Source organism: Aethina tumida, chromosome 1, assembly GCF_024364675.1.
Source record: "Aethina tumida isolate Nest 87 chromosome 1, icAetTumi1.1, whole genome shotgun sequence".
In the NCBI taxonomy this organism is placed as follows: Eukaryota; Metazoa; Arthropoda; class Insecta; order Coleoptera; family Nitidulidae; genus Aethina; species Aethina tumida.
In genome coordinates this window covers 64589421-64611988 of record NC_065435.1, presented here as the reverse complement: position 1 = coordinate 64611988, position 22568 = coordinate 64589421, and the positions used below count along the sequence as shown (strand labels likewise).

Genomic DNA, 22568 nt, shown 5'->3' with positions numbered 1-22568 from the left:
CGTGCGTTTTATGATCAAAATTTCAAGTACACATCTATATAAGCCTCGTGGTCGTCACCACGAAAATAAATAAAGTGTTGTAACTCATAATTAGCTCTTCTCTAGTTAAAAAATATCCAAAAAATGAATGGCAACCAGTTTGTTCTAAAAGGACTCTGAGGAAATATCTATTTTTGAATCTATTAGTATTTTATTAGTATAATAATAGGAAACACCATCATAACATTAGATTTTTTTCCAAATATATTACATACATATATCTGTGACCGAATTAAAAAAAATTATTTCTTTTGACCAAGTAAATTAATAAATTTTTAAAAATATATCAGAATATCAATCAGTGGCTAACACATTAGTTTTCACAAGTAATTTAATTGTTAGTGCCAATAGGAGGCACAAGTTCAATTTTGTTTGTTCTTTAGACACTGACCAGCTATAAACTTAGATTTAGATATGACTTTATAAGTTCTAAACTGATTGTAAATACTAAAATATTAATTTAGTACTTCATGTTACTAGATGTTTTTCTAATTTTATTCCACATATAATGGTGGTCAGAGAAATATTATACTATACATTATCATTTTTTGTTATTTAGGAAATGCACATCAACATATTTTAATTTTATTTAAAATAATTACACTATATGCTTTCTTTAATTATTCATTTTGTACCTAAATCAAAATAATTTCTATTTAAATTAAATCGTAAATAAAATAAATGTTAAATAGTTTATACATAAAATTATTAATATTTTGTTGGATACCCATTATTCGTTATAACCACCTGTAAACAGTGAGCCAAAGTTTCAATGAAATATCAGCAATGATCTTTTGAAATTATATTTCACAACTCTTCAATTAATAACCAAAATTCGTCTCAATTTGGTATTTGAATTGAGATTACAAGTCGTTCCATAAGCTTTCAATTGTATTTAAAATCAGACTTTAGACTGGCCAATCGAGAATTTTAACATTTTTATCTTTATACCAACTTTGAACAGCTTTGAATGCATATTTCGTATCATTATCATGCATAAAATGCAAGTAATTGGTAAATTCTGGTTGACAAATGATTCTATTGCATCTTTCATGATGTCTCTATAAACCAAACGGTCTATTATATTAATAACTTTTTGTAATGGTTCTATACCATGCCAAGAAAAGAAAGGAGCCAATACTTTTCTTCCACCGAGTTTCAATGTTTTTGTAGTGTCTGAGATCTAAACTTTTATTAGGGAGACGATGAATGTATTTATTATCATCTGATCTTATTCTATTGAATATGGATTCATCACTTCAAAGCACCTTCGTAAAAATTCTAGTCTTGTACGAATATACTTTTTTGAAAACGATATATTTCTTTACTGAAGTATATCCTTGCAAATTTCAGTCACCGGAAGCATTATAAGTTATATCGATAGCAACAGTATTGTTGTTTCTTTTTATTTATTATTTTCTTCTTCTCTGGAGAGCAATGTTTCTTTCTTCTCAGTGAAAGTGAATCTATTCACTAAAGTATAAATCCTATAAAGAATAAATTCAAACTATTAGTAGTATTGTTAAATACATACACAAAATTGAACTTGACTGATATGAATCATTTTCAAATTGTTAAATTTTAATGGAGTTTATTTTTAACAAATTTCAGTTGTTCTCAATTTTTAACTATATATATAAAACAAAAAAAAATTATATAAAACAAAAAGTATTAATTTTTCCATATAATCCTCTTTTACCTGGATTTTTTTTAACGATGTTTAATAGGTTTGGTACCCTGTTTATAGTGAGAAACGACGAAATTTCCAAAATAGCTGTCAACCACGTCCTTATTAATTTACAAATATTTTACCACCAGTTATTTTTTGTTTTTGTTTGCAAATATAAAGTAGTTGAACAGAACTAAATCTGGCAATTGGAGTGCTTGAAAGAGTAATTCTTTGATTTTGGCCGCTGCAATAACGAATGTATTCACCGACACATTATCGTAATGGGACAACACTTTCTTTTCCTTAATTTCATCACTCAAACGCTTCAATAAGTTCGCACAATACTCGTCGTTTCCTTTTTCAAGATAATCAATGAAAATTAACCCATGCGCATCCCAAAAAAATTACTATATGACCTTTCTAGCTGACGGAACAGTTTTCGCCTTCTTTGTAGCCGACTTTCCTCCTTTAGCTCACTGTATTGACTGTTCGTCTTCGTCTCATCGGCGCAAAGATTCTGCTTTAATACGACGGATTATGGATAAATAATCAAACATCCCCAAGTCACTATTTCAATTGGAAGCAACCCATCTTACTGTGCTTTTTTATATTTAAATAATCGATCAATATGAGATTTGTAGCAATTTTTATAACTTTCACTTTTAGGTGACGCTCATCCAAAACCATTTTGTTGATTTTTTTAACCATTTTTGGCATGGTCACTTTCTTTGCGTATCAAACGATGGAAAAGCTCTCTCAGAGTAGAATCCGACATCGTGTTGAGATTGGTTAAACAAATTAAACTATTAAATCACATAACGATGGTTTTATCATGTTTACAAAAAAAATCATTGAAAATATTCACTATTGGTGGCTATTAATTAAATAATAATTAATGTAGCGTCTTGAAATTTCAAATTTCAACTGCCAAAATTGCTTTTATAATATTATCTTTTAATACGTTCCACTAGAAATTATCTAGTTAAGTCCATTCTAAATATTTTTGTATGTAACTATCAAAATAGCCAATTTAGCACGGCCATATAAATATATTCGCTAGATACAATAAAAACTAAAAAAAAATCGCATAACAATAGACCTACACAAATAATTGAAATTGATCCGATTAAATTATTTACGGGGCCGTTCAAAGAGGGGCACACATGAATAATGCGCCATGGAAATTTATAAAATAGGGCCTCAGACACACTGCGAACGCCTTTTTACGAATACCTAATTTCAGCAATGAACACCATGTAGGTGATAAATAAACGATCTATTGTTTTGAAAACGGAGCCCGTGTTGATTTCATCCCACCGACATTCAAAGGTCGTTTGTTTGCATACCTTTGTCTAGCATGTGGGATATTCCACACAGATTTATTTTGTAACAATGTACTTACTAAATTGAGAACAATGCCAAGGATCAACTAAAAAAATATATTGAAATGTTTTTTAAATTTTATATTAATGCAAATATTATTTAGTACAGTATCCTGGATTTTTTATCATTTGTAATAAAAATAAGTATACGTAATTAATATTTTCTTCTTCTAATTATAAATAGAAATTTAATTTATAACACCATTAATTTTGGTGCTAACACCATCGCAACATTTAATCATTTAATTTAATGATTAAAGAGTTGATGACTAAAGAGATTCATCAGCTATACAGCTATTAAAATATTTTAATAATACGAGTATATTAGTAAAAAAACAACGTAGGCTGTAAGTACAGCAAAACAATTTAATTTAACATGGAATTACCCTTGATTGAATATCTTGGAATTATAAATCTACTTGTGTCTACTTATTTTACGTACAATTATTTATGCTTATTATTATTTATTGTTAGATATTATTAAAAAATAATTGTGAATTAAACCATACTAGTGTTTTCTATATTATCCAAAGAAGGTCCCGTAAAAGTCAGAGAATAAAAAAAAATAATTAGATTTAGTATAATATTAGTAGTAATAATTAATAAGTCAGTGAATTGAAATCAGATTATTCTAATGAAATTGTGTCTTTTGATCAACTAAATCATGAAACAAAGGGCGAAGCATATCTGAAAAAAGTTACTGATTTTTCATAAGTGTGTAATAGAAGCATTTGGTAATTTTCTTTTCATATTACAAGTAAAAAATAAATATATAAAAGAATAAAATACATTAAAACAATAATCATGGACATTTCCCCCTCATAATTCATAAGCTCTAAGAACATAATAAAAAACATCAAGATGGCCATAACTGATAAGTTCTTCATTTTAAATTAATCGTCAAGATATATAAAAATTGTGTGATATAATTTGAGTTAGGTCGTAGGTGTTAAAACCAGATATGGCTACGTATAAATATAAATAATTTTAAATTTAAATTTTGTTCCTCAAGGACAGATAGAGATGTTCGGATTTAAATGTATTTTTATTGTGAATTTGTGTGCAACAGCAAAATATGTTGTTTTAAATGTGACGTTAAACTTTAAATATGTATTAAAAATGCATGCACTCTCATTGAAGGTTTTCAGTAATGACTTTAAATAGTCTCATTCCGTGATAAATGAGATCATTAGTTACCAGGAACCTGCAAGTGACTCTTCGACTTTCAAAATTGTATATATTTAAATGATTATAGTGACTCATTCACAATCTGAGAACAATTTACGTATGTTACACATTCTAAAAATGCACGTTACATAAAACAAGTTAATTTCTTATGTAAGTTTATTTATTCGCCTACGGTATTATTACTGATGCATCGCAATTTGCGTGCTGAAATTAAATTTAACAGTGTCAGATAATATTGGGCAACAGTTTCGATGTAGCAAAAACACCATCAATGGCCGTATTTGGCGAATTAAGGAAAAAATTGTCGTAATAGTAGGTAGTCCATAACATAATAATTGAGAACGTTCAACTTTACTAATATAGGGTGAAATTGGTTTACACATGCGGTTTTATAACTGCATTTTTACAGTGAAATTAAATTACACAAGAAAATGCGCATTCATTTTACCAGATTTTCTTTAGTATGCAATCAACAAATCTAGAAAACAACAAACATTTTTTTGCATTACAAAATTTTGTTCAACCTGTGTGAAGCAATTATTGCAAAACGGGCAATGAATAAATAATAAATTGTTTATGATTCAGGGAAGAAACAAATATAAAGGATATTTACTGACTTATTATGGAATATTTACAGAAGTTTAATAACAAATTAATTATAATTGCAAATCACATAATAATAAATAAAAAAAGATTCTTGCAAAATTGTTTTAAATTTTAATTTAATTTCTCTTCAAAAAGTTACGCAAGCTGTAAGTAAAATTAACGTTTCACATCTGAACTAATTACAAGACGAAATTAACAAGTCAACGAAAACTGTTCACGGATAAAAATTTGGTATCGATTACATAAACGCTTTAATATCAACGGAATACATTACAACCTACGTTTTACTAAATTGGTCTGCAACCGGCGATAAATTAATTGATATTATTGATTGAATAATGAACGATTATTACAACAAACGTTTCTAAACAATCGCACATATTGTTACGCGATAGAGCGAATGAAGAAACTGAATTACGCCGTAATAATGATAATTAATTGGCAAGGTTTCAGCTAATTGTATTGCTATGAAATTCGCCATTCATTATCTTCATGGTTGTGAAGATTTTACAAAGAACATACCTCATTGACTAGTTTAACTGTACCACCATTAGTAAGTGCCACATTTTCACAAATATATTTTTTTGTTAGACACATATTAATTGTAATTTAATGTCCGTAACTCAAAATAAATTAAGAAATAACACATAATTAATTTATTGTTTTCGTAATCATTAATCAATATTATTTTAGCTAAATACACACACATAAACATGTTTAGTAAAATATTTGATGTCTATCAGTAGCGTGAAACCGATTAAACGCAGAATCCGGCAGCAGCACAGTCAGCGGACAGTAGACAGTAGTTATCGTAGGCCAGGTGTTACATAACGCACGCTTAATTACAGCCGCTTAAGATAATTCAACAAACATATGCGCTCGAGAAACGACCTGGATTGGAGCTTGTAACGAATTAATTTCACTTTCATAATCGAAAAAGGAACAAAACGAATGCAAAAACTGAAAACGCATTTATCGTTTGTCGATGAAATCTTTTTGGCTCCGGCTCGGTTTGATTCAACGGCAGGCTGTTACGTAAGTCGGAAAACGGGAAATGGAAGGAGTTGAAATATACTCAGTGACATAGATAATAGAATACAGAGATCCAATGGACAGATTTCATTGAATTTTGATGTATTTTGGAGTAACAGGGACAAGTAAATAATTACAAATTCAGACAAAAGTATTGAATATATTGATCAGTATTTTTTTTAACTGATAATGTGTTGGACCCTACATAAGGATCCAGACACTCATTGATTTGCCTTGGTATTGATCTAAGGTGGTGATCAATTTCATTCTGAGGTATCCCATTCTATACTTCTTCTACTTGATCCGGAAGAGTTGCTGAAGTATTAGGGGGACCGGAAAGTAATATCGCTTTCTTACATTAAATTCAATCAATAACTTTTTGTCATCTAGTGTACAATCAATCAAGGACTGATAAAAATGACGACTCTTCTGTTGACAATCGCCCTATACTTTTCCACCAAAAATTGGTTCATCGATCCAATTGTTCACAATAATGAATTCTCCTGCTTGAACAATCTTACGAATACTCCACCAAACAGACAGAAGTACCTTTTTCGGATGTAAACCCGGTTTCGCAGTACTTCGTGGAAATTAATTTGGATAGAACCACTGCCTTTTGCGTTTTGGATTATCATATAGGACCTATTTTTCGTCTCCGGTGATCAAACGATCAAAAAACGATTCTGTATGGTGCCGTTGAAGAAATACGTTGTATGTATGTGACAGCCGGTTAGCATTGTACTCTTTGGACAGACTGTGGGGGACTCAAATACTTGCCCTGCTTATTTTTCTAATCTATTGTATTTTTCCTGAATGGTTGACCAAGGTTGGTCAAAGATATTTGACAATTCTTCGATTGTTTTATGTGGATTTACTTCCACTTCGTCGTTGTCTAATCTCGTTGATCTTCCTGATCGATAGGAATCAAAGAAATCAAAATTACCGGATCTGATCATGAAAAACCATTTTTGGTATTTAGGAATGTCTGAGACTGAGAAAAATCCGGAAGGCTGGATTCTACGATAAATACTTCACATGACAAAGTCTTGTTTCAAGTTCTAAGGCGGTGGTTTTGATGTTTGTTCCTTGCTCAAAGTCTTCCTTAATCTTTCGCAAGTCGTTCATAATCTTCTTTAGACGCCCTCCAACAATTCTAGACGTTGCTACGACTCCGGTTTATCCGATTAACAACTTTCACAAACGAAAGTCCTTAAACCAATAATTCACCCTATGTCAAGCTTACATAGATGGTTAAAATTTGCATTACTTAGTACTAACGGCATTTGAAATGAATTAAAGAATCATTCAACCATAACAAAAGTGACATGAATACTGAACTGTGTTTGTAGTATGAACATACAAAATTTGTACATAAAAAGTGTAACACAAAAACTTGGCAAACAACTTTCAAAATCCAATCCTTTTTTCTCACTTAGACAAGTGTATACACCAAACTGTGTTAAAATTAGACCACTGGATATAGGTATTCTATTTTTTATATTATTAAGTATATAAAAAGAAATAAGCAATAGACGACTGAAAATTGAATGTATCACCGGCGACAAATGACTTTTAAATATAATTTTTTTTCATCGTGACATCTATTTTTATTTATAGTGTGGATTATTTAAGATGTAAATTTTTATTTACGATTATATTATAATAAATAGTACCTGAGAAGATAAAAAAAAACTGTATGCATGCCATAATAATTGTTTTCTCACACACAGAGGATTATAACATCTCATAGGTAAGAAAAAATGATAATGAAGTTATTTTCAGTGAGAAAAATGTGTCATTAAATTTCCTTCACTAGTTTTTATGGCATACAAAGAGTTTTTTTTATTATCTGTCTTCAGAATTATTATTCATTAAAATCAAGTTATAAGTAAAAAAGTTGCAAAGGAGTCTCCATCTTAAATGGCCTACTCAGTATATAATTATATAATTTCTAATAAGAAGTGTATCAAATTGATTTGATGTTTAAACATGCACGAGATTTTTTTAATTTGACACGCTGTAAATCGTGCAAATAAAGTAATTCTAAGGCAAACTTGCCTCTTTTTGAAAGGGCTACACATGATTAGAATTTGATCTATATACTTTGCGACTACTTAAAAAAGCAAACTATTCCATACCTATAAGACTAGTTTTCTAATAGTTAAATCTTTAACTCCGCTGCTGCTTAACTCGAATTAAGTGATCGAGTTAAGTGATCAGTGCTATCGGTGAGTTGTGTTCTCCATATGGTTTCTAGTATTATCCAATTGTTCAATTTTAATTTTTTATAATGTTTATAGTTTACATAGAGAACAATAGATTGCATCGTTAACAACGCAAGATTGTTACAGTCAATTGTGTTTCCAATTAACGTGAAGCGCACCCAGATTCACCCAGGAAACTGCACACCGCAGAAATTAGCAAAACAAATTAACCCATTCAGGATTGGGTCCGGACACTTTGCGAACAATTAAATCAAATGTCTTCATTTATTTATTGGATTCAAGGTCCCGCTTAATAATAGAGCACCATCGATTCTAATCTGCGTCGATTCAAAAGAGCTAATTGAAATAAAGTTACTGAATCGCATGTGGGCGTTATTTAAATGTATAATTATGATTAAATTAAATTTATATAATAAGTTTTTATATGGATTGTACACCTGTCTCTATTTTCATATAAGAATGGATTATGCAAAATTTTATTATATTATAATGTGATATCTGCTTTTTGTTGTGTTCGATGTTTAATAAATCATATAAAAAACTTTTATATTTTCAAAGAGTAATAAATTAAGTAATAAATTTAAAATTACAAAAAATTGTTGTCAAATATTATCGCAATAATTATAATAATTATAAGGTGTTATTTTAGGATTTAAATTTTAACTCCACATACGAAGACACAAATTTTACGACATAAATTCTACTCCGTAAAATGATTTTCGCTTCCTAAATGTGAATGGAATTTGTTAATTGTGATATTTAATGAGGTAACGTTTAAAGAAAAATAACAGAAAATAATATAGAATGTGGAGATTACTGAATATGTTAAAAAAAGTTCTTTTGCAACAAAATAATAGTATTTGTCTGCGTGTCTTGGGAGATATAGGTTTTACTAGTAATTACTCACATATGATATTAAATAGGCGTTCTTCCTTTTGTAATTATAATGTAGAAATTTTCTGAAAAGTTTTTCGCGAATGATTGCCTACGTTTTATTTTAGCACTGAAGGCAATCCAGACAACTTTAAGAGAATATAATTTTCAATCGTGATAAATTATTATTACACGGGACATTTTTCTGTGATTCCATGACTAAGAACTAAATAAACAATTGCTTTTGCTTTCAAAACGGCAAATGCCAACGTATCAGACACTATTTCATATGCATTTTCCAGTTGTTTAATTAAATCGGACACGTCTTAATAAACTTATCAATCGCACAGCATAAATTCGTAACTCTCTCACACCCATGATATTATTTTTTTTTTGAGCGAGGCTCCGTTTCACAGTGTTTACGCGTTTCTAAAAACGAACATTCTACGAAGTCCAACCCATGGACCCTACCCAAACACCTGCCAACGATTGCGGACTTTCAATTTTGGCGGCCTTGCGACTGCATTATTCCGGTCGCACAAAAATCAGGAAGAGTATTATTAGTCGTTTTAATGGCATTAATTGGGTGAAAAAAACTATATTGAATTACTGTATATTGATATTAATTACCAGGTTTTGTTGTGCATGTCCCAAATAATTGCATATTAGTTACAGTGCAAATATAATTAGGCCTCAATTGAGTTTGATTAGTTAAATTGGTTGTATACGGAATTTAATTATGATTGAGTTATTAATTTAAAACTTGCGGAAATAGTGCATAGAGTTAATAATTAAATTCGTCCCTGAATAACAGATTGAAACACTGAATTAATATACTAAATGTGAATTCTCTAAGTACATAGAGTTAACCATTTACGATAGAAACTTGTTTGTAACTTTTTTATTTATAACTCGATGTTAATGAAATAATATAGACAATAACAAGCTCTCATCAAAGGTATATTATATCATTTTTATAGTAAATAATTTGAATTGATTAGTGCTAAAAAACAACTTATCCACTTCCTTCAAAATAGGCATATACTTTTTTAGAAAATATTGCATATTAATAAGTCTGTGATTCATCAATTTTCCGATTACTCTAACTAAATGTTGGAATAAAATGTGAAAAATATTTGAATATAAGTTAGAAAGTAATAGATTTTGTCTTCAGTTTGATCATTCTTAAAATTTGTACAAAAAAGCAAAAGCAAAAATATTTCCACTGGAGCAGAATGGCCTAGATCACATTTGGGATGAAACACGTTGATATTAAAAATTGTGCATCTATATGCATGGTACAATAGTTGATTTTTATTTTTTGTAATAATCTAAAATGAATGTTTGAAACGGGATGTTTTGATTATTTTATTCTTTTATCCTAAAACTTTAATAATACTTTTAATTTCAGGAACGAAACCTTGGTAAAATAGTGTAATAGTAATAATCTTTTGTTGCTAATAACAATAATTAATTATTTTCACTTCAGGTTGTTATTAAAAATTAAATCCATTAATAACTTTTGACCCTTATTTAATTTTTAAAAACCGTTTTTGATATAATAAACCGACTAACATAAATGTTGTAATAAAATGTAAAAATATCTAAATATTAATAAGACAGTGTTAAATTTCATCTTCAGTTTAGTATATGTTACAATATTTTTAATAGTACATAACTAAGATGTTTGGTATTTGTCAAAATATACTTAGTAGTACATAACTAAGAAGTATTATCAGTGAACATAGAGTAACAGACAAAATTGAACTTACGTGTCTTGTTAACAATAACATTTAATCTATATGGAAGAACTAATAACTAACATTTCCACTGGAGTAGTATAAGGAGACAAAACTTGGTATAAATTAGCTGTATGTGGGATAACTACTGCAAGTCAATTACATATTAAAGAACGTTGATACTAAAAATCGTGGAAATTGGCCAAATCACTTCACTTTTAATTTTTACAGTATTCTAAAATAAATGTTTAAAACAAGATATTTTGGATTGTTTCATTATTATTTCAAAAAACTTTAATAATTGAGAGTACTCACAATATCAAGAATGAAACTTTCAAAAAATAGTGTAATTTTAAAATCTTTTGTTGCTAATTAAAAAAATAATTAATTTTAGTTTAGTCTGTTGTTAAAAATCGTTTAATATATTCTGACCCTTTTTTAATATTTTAGAAATTGTCTTTTGATCATCTACCTTAACTAAATATTGGAATAAATTGTGAAAAATATTTCAGAATCATTTAGAAAATATTAGATTTCGTCTTCAGTTTGGTGTTTCTCAAAATTTGTACAAAAAAGCAAAAGCAAAATTATTTCCACTGGAGCTCAATAAGGTGAGATATTTATTTAGTTTGGTGCTTGTGAGAATATATTTAATAGTACTTAACCATTAAGAATTTTCATCACCATACAACAAAATTGTACTTGTATTTTATTAACAATAACATTTATAAGTATTAATGACAAGATAACTTTCTTGACAGGAACAAAAATATTAGCTACATGTTATGTACTACTAAAAGTTGTGGAAATAGGGTAATTCAAATCACTTTAAATTTTTATAACATTTTAAAATAAACGTTTGAAACCTATTATTATTATTTTAATAATTGAGAATACTAATTAATTAATTAGTAATTTCAAGTATGAAACCCTTGTAAAGTAGTGTAATTACAAAAATTAATTAATTTCAGTTTAGATTGTTGTTATAAATAAAACCCATTAATAACTTTCGACCTTCATTTAATATTTTTAAAAACATTAAAATGTATTCACATTGACCAAGAGCTACTAGTATTGTTTTTTTTTTAAATTTACTTGACATATTTAATATCGGTTGTAATACATATGCACCCATGTGCATGTACATACACAACGAATAATAAACTCAATGCCTTAGTTAAATTTCTTGTTGGCCTTGACTACATTTTTCTCGATTAAACGACTCTGACAGTGTTTGCTTTGTCATGGGGCTTCAGATTAATTAGATAAAGATTACAAGTCGGACGTATCAACAACATGACATCGTTAATTACACCGTGGAACTAATCTGTTAAACTTATTAAAATATATCTCCTTTATTATAATTTATAAAAGTGCGCGTGGTTTTCAATTAAAAGCGCAACATTTTTTAACATAGCTGCGGTTTAATGATTTAGAAAATTGAATGTTTACATGTGAAACTCGTGACAGAACAAAAATGACTGACTAATAATCCGATTCTCCGAAACATTCTTCCTTGCGAATTTTTGACCGATTCTTCCGACGATGATGTTCAAAAACAAACATAGATAAAATTTATGGTCGGTTTAATATTTGTGAGCCACAGGAATTTCCTTAGACAGCCTTGAAATAATAACTTTCTTGCGGAAACCATTATTGTAACTATTGGCTGATATTTCGCGGAAAACGTCACGCTTCGCAAAGTTTATAGAGATGTCGCAAAAAAAAACGTTAATAAACAGAACGCACCTACAAAAAGTAATTGATTTTTTGGCCGTGTTTGTCTAATTGAAAATTTTTGATGAGCCTACTTTTTTGTTACTGAACACGCAAAAATAGAAAGAATGATCACGAGGAGATTTCAATGGTGTATTAGACGACGAACCTAATTTTATTATTTTGTTTACTTACAGTGTAGCTCTTATAATTTATTTTTTTTTATCTGATTACAGATTTATTAAAATATTTTTTATAGATAAAAATGAAGAATTATTGACAGGTCATATTTTATTAAAAAAAATTATATGTAAATCTTTTATTTTCGTGTCCTCCAAATTGAGTGTATACCAATTCTCACAAAAAATATTGCATGGTAGTCAAAAATATTTCAGATGGTGATTTAACTCATTAGTTCTCACAGTTAGTTTAATTGTTAGGCGCACAAGTTGCACAAGTTCAATTTTTGCTGTTACACTAAGTTCATTTACAATTGTGAAAAGTGATTGTGAAAACTAATGCGTTAAGTCAGTATCCGTTATTCTCCGATATTTTTCATACTTTGTTTCATAATTTAATTAATTTAATCGATCATAACATAATTTCATTAGAAAATGTTATGTTTATCTCTGTCAATATGCAATATTTTTTTGTAATATTTTAATTACAAATACACAATACACAATAAAATATGTGGTAGTCTCTATCATGCAAGATGTCTCTCTCTAAATTCAGACGGGTCAAATGCTTTTCCTATTGAAAAATACGTATATTAATAATATATAAAATATTGACATTATTTTTTTTTTTTTTTTGACAAACGGTAAAAGCATTCTATCGGTGCCTTTTTACATATCATAAAATACTATTATTAAAAAAATATGAGATGCCATAATTTGCCTATAAAATATAAAAAAAAAATATATGAAAATATATAAGTTGTGATATATTAAATTATTTTTATTTAGATAGATATTTAGATCTTAGGATCTAACAATATTTTTGGCAAATTTCCAGATATTTATTATTGTTATATATGAAACAAAGAGGGTATAACTGCTAATTTATTTTATTTACTAAAACTGGCATTTGGTATGTTAAGAAAAATATAATAATTTTTGTTAATTTACTTTTGACAAACGGTAATAATTTTTTAGAGACCTCTTTTTACATAATTTATGATACTATAAAAATATATTGCACAAAATTTTGAGATATATAAAATAACTTAATTTAAATAAAATATAAAAAGAGGACGTCACTGATAATTTATTTTATTTACGAAAACACATTTAACATATTTGCGAAAATATAATAACTATTTTATATGATTTACTTTTGACTAGGGATAAAATTTTTCTTTCTTTTTACATAATATAATTTTTTTCTTTAAAATGTCGAAAAAATAAAAATTACCAAATATTGAAATATATGAATTTCAGGACATGTTGTGACATATTAAATCTATAAAATATGATATTTGACAAAAATATTATTAAAATATCTTAATCACTGATAATTTGTTTGAGAATTAGTGTAGCTCACAATATTTATGTGAGTTTGTAAATATATATTTATGAACAGTGTATTAGTACATATTTTCACGAAATATTAAATTGATATATTTTATGTTCTAATATTTCTTAAAAAATGCCTGTAGAAAATGTTTATAGTTTGTAAAAAATAATAATAAATATAAAATAATATAAATATAACATTTAAAAAAAATTGAGCTTTCTAACCAATTACTCTCATTATTTGACAACATAAAACGTTCTAATGGGTCCCTACTAGGTGATATAGAAAACAATTTTTGTAGCATGCATTGAGCTTTTATTGTCCATCTATTGAGTGATTATCCATTAAAATCGAATTATACTCAAAAATGTTGCAGAGGTGTTCCCATTTTAAATGGACCACATTGTGGATTAAGAAGAGTTGCCCGAGGCAGAAAGCTATTTATAATCATAAAAGGCACATTTTGTAATTGATTAATAGGCATAATCAGATTTGAAAATTCGTAAATCAACTTCTGTTTGTGACCAGCAGTCGATTTAGTTCCTTGGTCGGCCTCGCGTTTTCAAACGGTCGCAAATCAAACGGCGGGCACAATACAGTAATTACACCCACGGTGGACATTTTTAATGAACACATTGTCCTTGCCCAGTGCGCCGAGCATTCCTCATACAGACCATAAATTAAGTATAGAAGGATAATGTAAACAAATAAAACGGCCCAGAGTAAAGTTAGATCGCTACGATGCGATTGCGGCACTCGGTCAAGTACGCCCGTACGTTTACGTTGTTACGGTTGTTTGGGATGATGGTTTGAGCGAAGAGAATAAATAGGAAGAAAAAAAAAAGATTCACGTGTAATTAAATCATTGTCTGGAAGGTTGTTTCACATGACCTATGGCTCACATGCACATGCAAAACTAATCGTCAACGTCAAACTATCCACGGAAATGTCGGAGAATTTAGGTTAATTCGCGAAAAGGATTATTCACGTGGAGATCTTTAGGTAGATTTAAAGGTCATAAAGATTAACGGCCGAAAATCTAGTGTAATAAGTGTAATTGATTACATAAAGAAGCGCGCTTTCATATCTATTCCTGCTGCATTATGCGGATTAACATTTAAAACTCATCTGGCATCACTGGCTAAACATAGAAACCATAATATGATGTAAGCGAATAATTTAAAATACCTGATTTCTGAAATGATCGGGATGGACATCGCCTCAAATGTGTTAATATTTAAGTGAAGGTCGAAAACTGTGTCACAATATCACAATATGTGTTAATTCCGAATACATTAAATTTTAAATATCAACCTGATGTCACTTTGTATCAATATACATAATGTAACGTTATAATATCTAGCATTAAGGCTCAGTTAAAATTAGACAAGATTAAATCTTGAAATTGGGACAGTAGCTGATTTCAATAACTCTCAAATGCTGTTATATCACATTAATTAAGTTAAAATTTAATGAAAAATTCAGTCGGTTGTTTGGTACATGGCAACATGTCAAAACTGGGATATTTACAAGAATAATATTTATGGGAAATTTGATGATCATAATTTCTTGGTAAAACCATATTTATACAATTAAGTTAAAAAGGTAGTTTTAAAGCAAGTTCTTATTAACACTTCTAACTTATGTATATAATGTAATAAATCACATATACGTTGACAAATATAATAAATAAATAAATTGTGCATATTTATAATATAAAATGTATAAGAAATATGTTTTTACTAAATTGCTAAATTAAACTTATGACAATTATATGATAATAAACAGGGAAATATGAAATTTAATTACATATTACCACATTCAGACGATAATCCCATAAATTTTGCTTCTTTCAGTACATTTGATAACATTTTATTCAATTTGTAACCTTTAAAATGATTCAACTGATATGCAGTGTTTTTTATTATAATTGTTCCCTATTTAGTAAATTAGAAATAATATGTGCTGAATATTTTGGTAAAATCAGATTAAATTGTCGTAAATAATAACTTTTAGTGGTTTGACAAAAACGTCTTAATGTTCCGGTCGTAGATACATGTATCTTAAATGATATTTACATTTATTTAATTAAATTTTATTTATGATTATTTGCAATTTTGTTCAGTAGTATAAATTCAAATGTAAATTTTAAATTGTATAACATAATTATATAATGTATATGTTAAATACTATAATATTAATACAAATATATTTCTTGAAGTTATACAATAAATTATAATTAATATTAAATTATATAAGATAATTTTGTTTTATACAATTTTTTGTACATAAACTTCTGTAATATACAGTGTGCTCCATAAAACATGGCTATACCCGCGTAAATTTTTTTATGTATAATTTTATTTTAATTAATAATATAATAATCAAAATTAAGAATATTTCTCAGATTATCAGATAGTGACTTAACGCATTAATTCCCATAATTAATTTAATTCTTAGTGCCAAGAATTTAATTTTTAGTGCAAGTTCACTTTTATCTGTAATAGCACTTCTTCAGTTATATATTTTTAAAGATATTTTAACAGATACTGATTGAAAAAATATGTGTCAGTGCTTCATATTTTCACATTTTTCCATGATTTAGTTTACTGATTAGAAGACATAATTTCATTAGAAAAATTTTTAGATCTGCCACAGGTTTATTCAAACGTAACATAATTTTTTGTATTTGGAATACAGGAAATCCCAAATTAGTTCATGTTTAATGTTCTCTAATTGACCGCGTCAGACTGTTTTTGAAATATCTGCAAAGACTAACATTTAACAGATTTCGAAACAATTTAAAATTATTTTTCTTAATATATTTATTTAAAATTAAATACTTTCCACAGCTCTTTTTTATTTTATTTATTTGTTCACATATTAAGTTTCAATATTTTTTATAAAATTTAGGAGGTGTCATATAAAAAGGTTGTGATGATTTTTCATCTTAAATGGGCGCACTGTATAGAAACTAAATAATTTAATACTGGATTCAAAAGTGAAATCTTTATTAATCTTGAATTTTTAAATTAGGAAATTATATTGAACCGTCTCATGGTGTGTAATAATTTAACACCTTAACTACGTCAAACTTATATAACACTAATTGCAAATATTTCTTTTTAGGAAATGGATCATTTAATAGATTGTTTTATAGCATCAATAAAATTAAACATTACGAAATATTTATTTAATGTAAATTATCATGTAAATCCATTGCTAAAACAAAATGTGTCATCTAATCGACCTCAAATTGCCTAAGTGCACATCAAACAATAAACACAACGTTACGGAATGTAACAGGTGTCTCTAAAATAATCACCCGACAATTACTCACGTTAGAACAACAATCAAGTTGAATCGGTACATCTGCGAACCATTTCACAATTCCGCAAATGGACGCCTTGGCAGCAAAAAAAAAAAAAAAGTAGCAGGAAAGTTTAATCAGATTCCACCCCCGTAGAAGCGCCGCGAATTCACCTTGTGCCGAACCCACGACCGGTCGATTTCCCCGGCTAAATATGTGTCGCACACCAACCGAAGGAAGATGAAGGAAAAAAAAAAATAAACAAATAAATAACTAATAAACGCAGTTGACGGAAAACACGGCGCGTACGAACCGAACACCGAAAACCGAATACGAAAAGACCGTGGTTCAGTCGGAGACACACTCGGCACCGACACACAACAGCTCCGTATTCCTCCACTACTATGTTCGAACTAAAATATTTGAACACTAAAAACCTGAAATGAATTTTATGTCTACAATCTACGTTGAAGGTTATTATCAACTTCACTTTACATCTAGGTTTGTCTCCTTTCATTTATTTATAGAGGTATTTCAGATTGCGTTTCACAATCGCAAGTAATTTATTAATGAATATCAGCAATTACGCGCTCTTCTTTATTGCGGCTTCGATTGTTTTTTTTTTCTTTTCGCTGCTTATTTTTAAACCTCGTCTCTCTTTAATAGACCATCAAAGAAATTATAATTAGGATGATTTTCCTCCTTTTATAGTATGTTAATTTAGAAAACACAAGGTTACAACACATATTTGCGTCGCTGCAACATTTCACACAGTTAGTGTTATACAATATATATATATATATATATATATATATATATATATATATATATATATATATATATATTTAAATTTATGAAATAACAAATATAATTTATATCTAATATTGTCGAAAATATCACACTATTACTAGTTTGTTTAATACATCTTTATAATTTTGATTGTAAATATGTAATATTTTGTGTAAGCTGATGAGGCCTATAAAATTTATTGTGGTATGTCTTTACATCCTCATCTCTGTTAAATATAAATATTTAAAAATATTTTTCAAGAAACAGGAAGAAGAATATATTTTATAGAGCCATTTAATAACTATAATGCAAATATATTTAATATTTCCCAATTTATATATACTTATATTAACATACATATATACAGTGACTCAATATGTGTATCTTTCTGTCCTTCTTTGCTTATTAAGTTTTTCGTAAAAATACCTATCATCGAATGAGAAAAAGCATTCGTAAACTTATGAACTACTTAATAATTTTAAACAACATTTTTTTCTCTCCATATGAATATAGTTTTGAGGTGAAGTGGGACAAATTCGAAAATTTGTATTTTAAAGTATATTAAATTGTACATGCTTTAAAAATATTTACGAACATCATATGATCCTCATGCTAAAAAATCTAATGACAACAAAAACTATACTCCAAAAGTGTAGCAAAAGACTTATTAAGAAAATAATTTACTTATATTAATTTACTTGGTAAAAAGTCATATTTATTTTTTGATATGTCAAATTATCAATATAAAATTAAGTTTAACTGTGTAAAAATTGATAACTTGATTTAATTAAATTTATTCTTAAGAAAACATCAATTAATTTATATTAATTGTATTGTAATTTAATTAATTTACTTGGTCAAAATTTATATTTATTTTTTGGTATGTAACGATACAAATTCCGTTTAAAGGTAGAAAATTTGAATAAAAGGCTCTTTAAATTAATGTATTATTACAAAACATGTCTCATTTTTGTCACGAAACTTTTATTTGTATGTGTACGGAATACACAACACACAATATATATATTATATTAACCATTGTCATTTCACCTAAAAAATAGGGTATTTGCACGATCCCAAACTTAAATCTCGTGCGAATACTAATTAAAAAAAAATTGGGTGCGCATTTTATTGCCCATAGAATATACGAACAATCGATTAAAACAATTTTCAATCTATAATTACCGATTGAAATATCGGATCACAACATTATCCGTTTCTTAAAATTATAATTACATGTACGCTTTTTCCTACAGATCAATCATCGGGTGAAATCTGGGTTCAACGAACGTATTGGCCTATGAGTTTTTTTCTTTCTTGTTTTCATTATCTTTGTACTAATTTACCAATGAAAGACAATGGCGTGTTTATGTATTCATTATGCCGAATTAATTGTTCTAAATTTTGTATCGAGTCATGACGCGAAGAAAGTTGAACGGTTACGACCGATATGTGGATCCATGATTTACGTTACGCATGCTCTTACCAGAAACAGTTTTCAATTGGTTTAATACGTACCTGAAACACATAAAAACCAAATCTCAGTCATCGTATTTCTCTTAAAATTCGATTAGCAAGTCGAGCGACGTGGAAGAAAACCGGAGAGAATTTTTTTTTATCGGTTTAACGAGTCTTCTTACTCGAGGCAGTACTGCCAAAGAAAACAAATTGTTCTGGGTGAGATATGTTACTTATTTCCGGTTAATTTGATTCAACGTTGGGTTTTACGCTACCAGAAATTACACGGGGCCGATATCACACAATTGGATCAATCATCGTTGGAATGTGATAATATGAGTTTTCGTCATTTTCATTATTTATATGTGGAACAGTAAATACTAGCATAAACTTGATTGTGATAAGTCGGATTCAATTATCGGGACATTCGTTTTCTCCGTTTCAAGATTCCGTAAAAGGCGAAGGATGGTTTTCAAGACCCACACATGGACACGGGAATTGGTCTTCTTCCATCTATAATTAAATCGTGGAGCCAAATTAATTTATTTGGTCATTAACAATCTTAATTATTTCAATTATATATGGTAAATTCAAAACCGTATATTGTGATATCGATGATACATGATCGGAATCAAGGGAAGAACGTCCACTGGTGCATTGACGACAATTTCGGTACATGCTCAACAGACTTAATGTATACCAGATTGGAAAATTAGTGCACACCGACTAACTCGTTGCAATTAATATCTCAATTAACAAATGTGTAACGAACCAATTAATATTTTATTATTACACAAACCAATTAAGGATGTTCACGAGTCTCGAAATAACCCAAATTCCGAGGCTAATATGCAAAAAAATATAATGTAACTTTTTTTTCTGATGGTATCGCACACCAGCTAGATTTGAGTATTGTGTACATGGATTTAATGACCCTTTCAGAATCGAACAGCAATAAAACTAAACAGCATGTTATATTTTTTCTATCAATTTTGACATAATACATTATCAGCCACTTCTCTCGGAGCATAACAATAAATCACGGAGACGGTCGGTAGATATTGGTTCTCGAGATGTTGCCGTTGCTTTTTTTAACACGTTGTTCGTAGATTGTATTGAAACATTAAAAGAGTCGTAACGTGCTATTTTTTATGCTACCGATTGTAAAAAAAGATGCAAGACTTACCTTTTCGTGATTGTTGGCCAACAATAATTGATAAACATTCGTGCTCAAATCGTTAAATGGATAATTGCAAAACGATTTTTGGCGATAGAAGATCAATTAATATGAATGAAATGATTTGAATTGGAAATATCTATTGATCAGTATAATGTTCGAAGGAGTATTAACAAAATTAAACATCTAAAATTTACTTCAACTGATCATATCTGATATTTAGCAATTTCAAAATAATATATGAATTATGACTCAAACTTGCTGACTCACTTTGGGTAATATTTATGGAATAAAATAAACTATTTATGAACTTCGGTATTTAATGCTCAGTATTTAGTACATTTTTCAACAATATATATTACACCAAATTTTTGAAAATTTAAGTCCAATATAAAAATAAGGAACTGTAACAATCATCACAATGTCTCGAGACTCCTCAAGGAACAGGACGTCCTTAACAGCAGTCTAAGATGGAGACAGTTAGTTGATATCCATACAAGGAAGAACAGACATATTTATTTTTCATGTACAAGAAATATTTACCATAGGAAATTTTCTTGTAAGTTTATTTTTTTAACAAAATTTCCCGTATTTTACAAAATCACAATTTAATATCTAATGAACAGTTATTATCTTAATTATGTTTAAACGATTTTTTAAACTTGTTATTGAAATTATCTCAACTATTTTAGATTTGATAATTCACTAAGTTCTTTACCAAGGACGTGTTAAAAAATGCTTATCTACTTTGTTGGCTATAAATAAGATATTTGAAAGAACCAGAAAAAAAATGTTTGCTTCCACATTTTACGTGTAACTTTTAATGTGGTTGTTGACCATTTATCTGTGTAGCTCAATTTTGAATATTCCACTTGATGAGACGTTTTTCTCCTGTCACGATCCTATTAGCGAGAAATTTGTACAGTAATAAAAACATTTTTTGGTCGACAAGTACGCGGCGTTTCATCTTTGACACCGTCGCCGGCATTGGTCAGTTAGTCGTTGGGCGCCATTAATTAGAATTATCAACACGAATTCGATTTGATGACACGGGTTTTATTTTTAAAATGTCAAGTTCGACGAACTGTCTGATTTGAATAAAGGAGCCATTAAGTTTGCTTTCAATTTCGATCTGTGTTTAGTCATTTTTGCTTCTACTGTTTGTAATAAAACCACCAAGTTGTAAATGAAAATTAATGTTTGGTAAACTGTATTGTTATTACACAGTGAAGAAAGCAAAATCTATTTTTTATATAAATGTGTTAATCATTTTTTTTTCATTTTATAACCATAAATAAAAATATTATAGAAGCGTTTTAGAAAACAGCTTTTATGATATACCTAGAGTTTTTTTTAGTTTCGAGGCTGTTTACATCTTAAATGCAAGGTTTTTTATTTAGTTTGTAATTATTGCACACACCTTGACAATAATAAATTTATTAGAAACAACTTAATTTAATAGACGAAAATTAAATATCATTTGTTTTATTAAAACACTTGGTAACTCTACTAGATTAACCTGTACTAGATGGTAAGAATATCGAATTTTTTGGTTATAAACATTAAATAATTTTTCTAACACATTAAATGAATCCTGTGTAATTCTTAATTACCCATTCGATTTTACCCGGCTAAATAACAATGAATAGAGAATTAATATAATTTTCTAATTATTAAAAAAAAGGAAACTGGATACTCTAAATATAGGATTTATATAAACATCTTCATAAAAATTTTACTTAAATTTGATTTTAATGAATATAACCTGACCGATAATTTTTTGTTACATCACGTGGAGATTCATCAGGATATATTTGATAGTCAAAAAATGAGGAAAAATGTAAAAA

The 22568-nt window shown here is 28.4% G+C and overlaps 1 protein-coding gene across 2 annotated transcripts in view; it reads right to left on the bottom strand.

Moving 5' to 3' along the window:
* Window positions 1–22568, bottom strand: part of LOC109609226 (uncharacterized) — a 138803-nt gene that overhangs the window by 33158 nt on the left and 83077 nt on the right. The gene's annotated exons all lie outside the window — the stretch shown is intronic.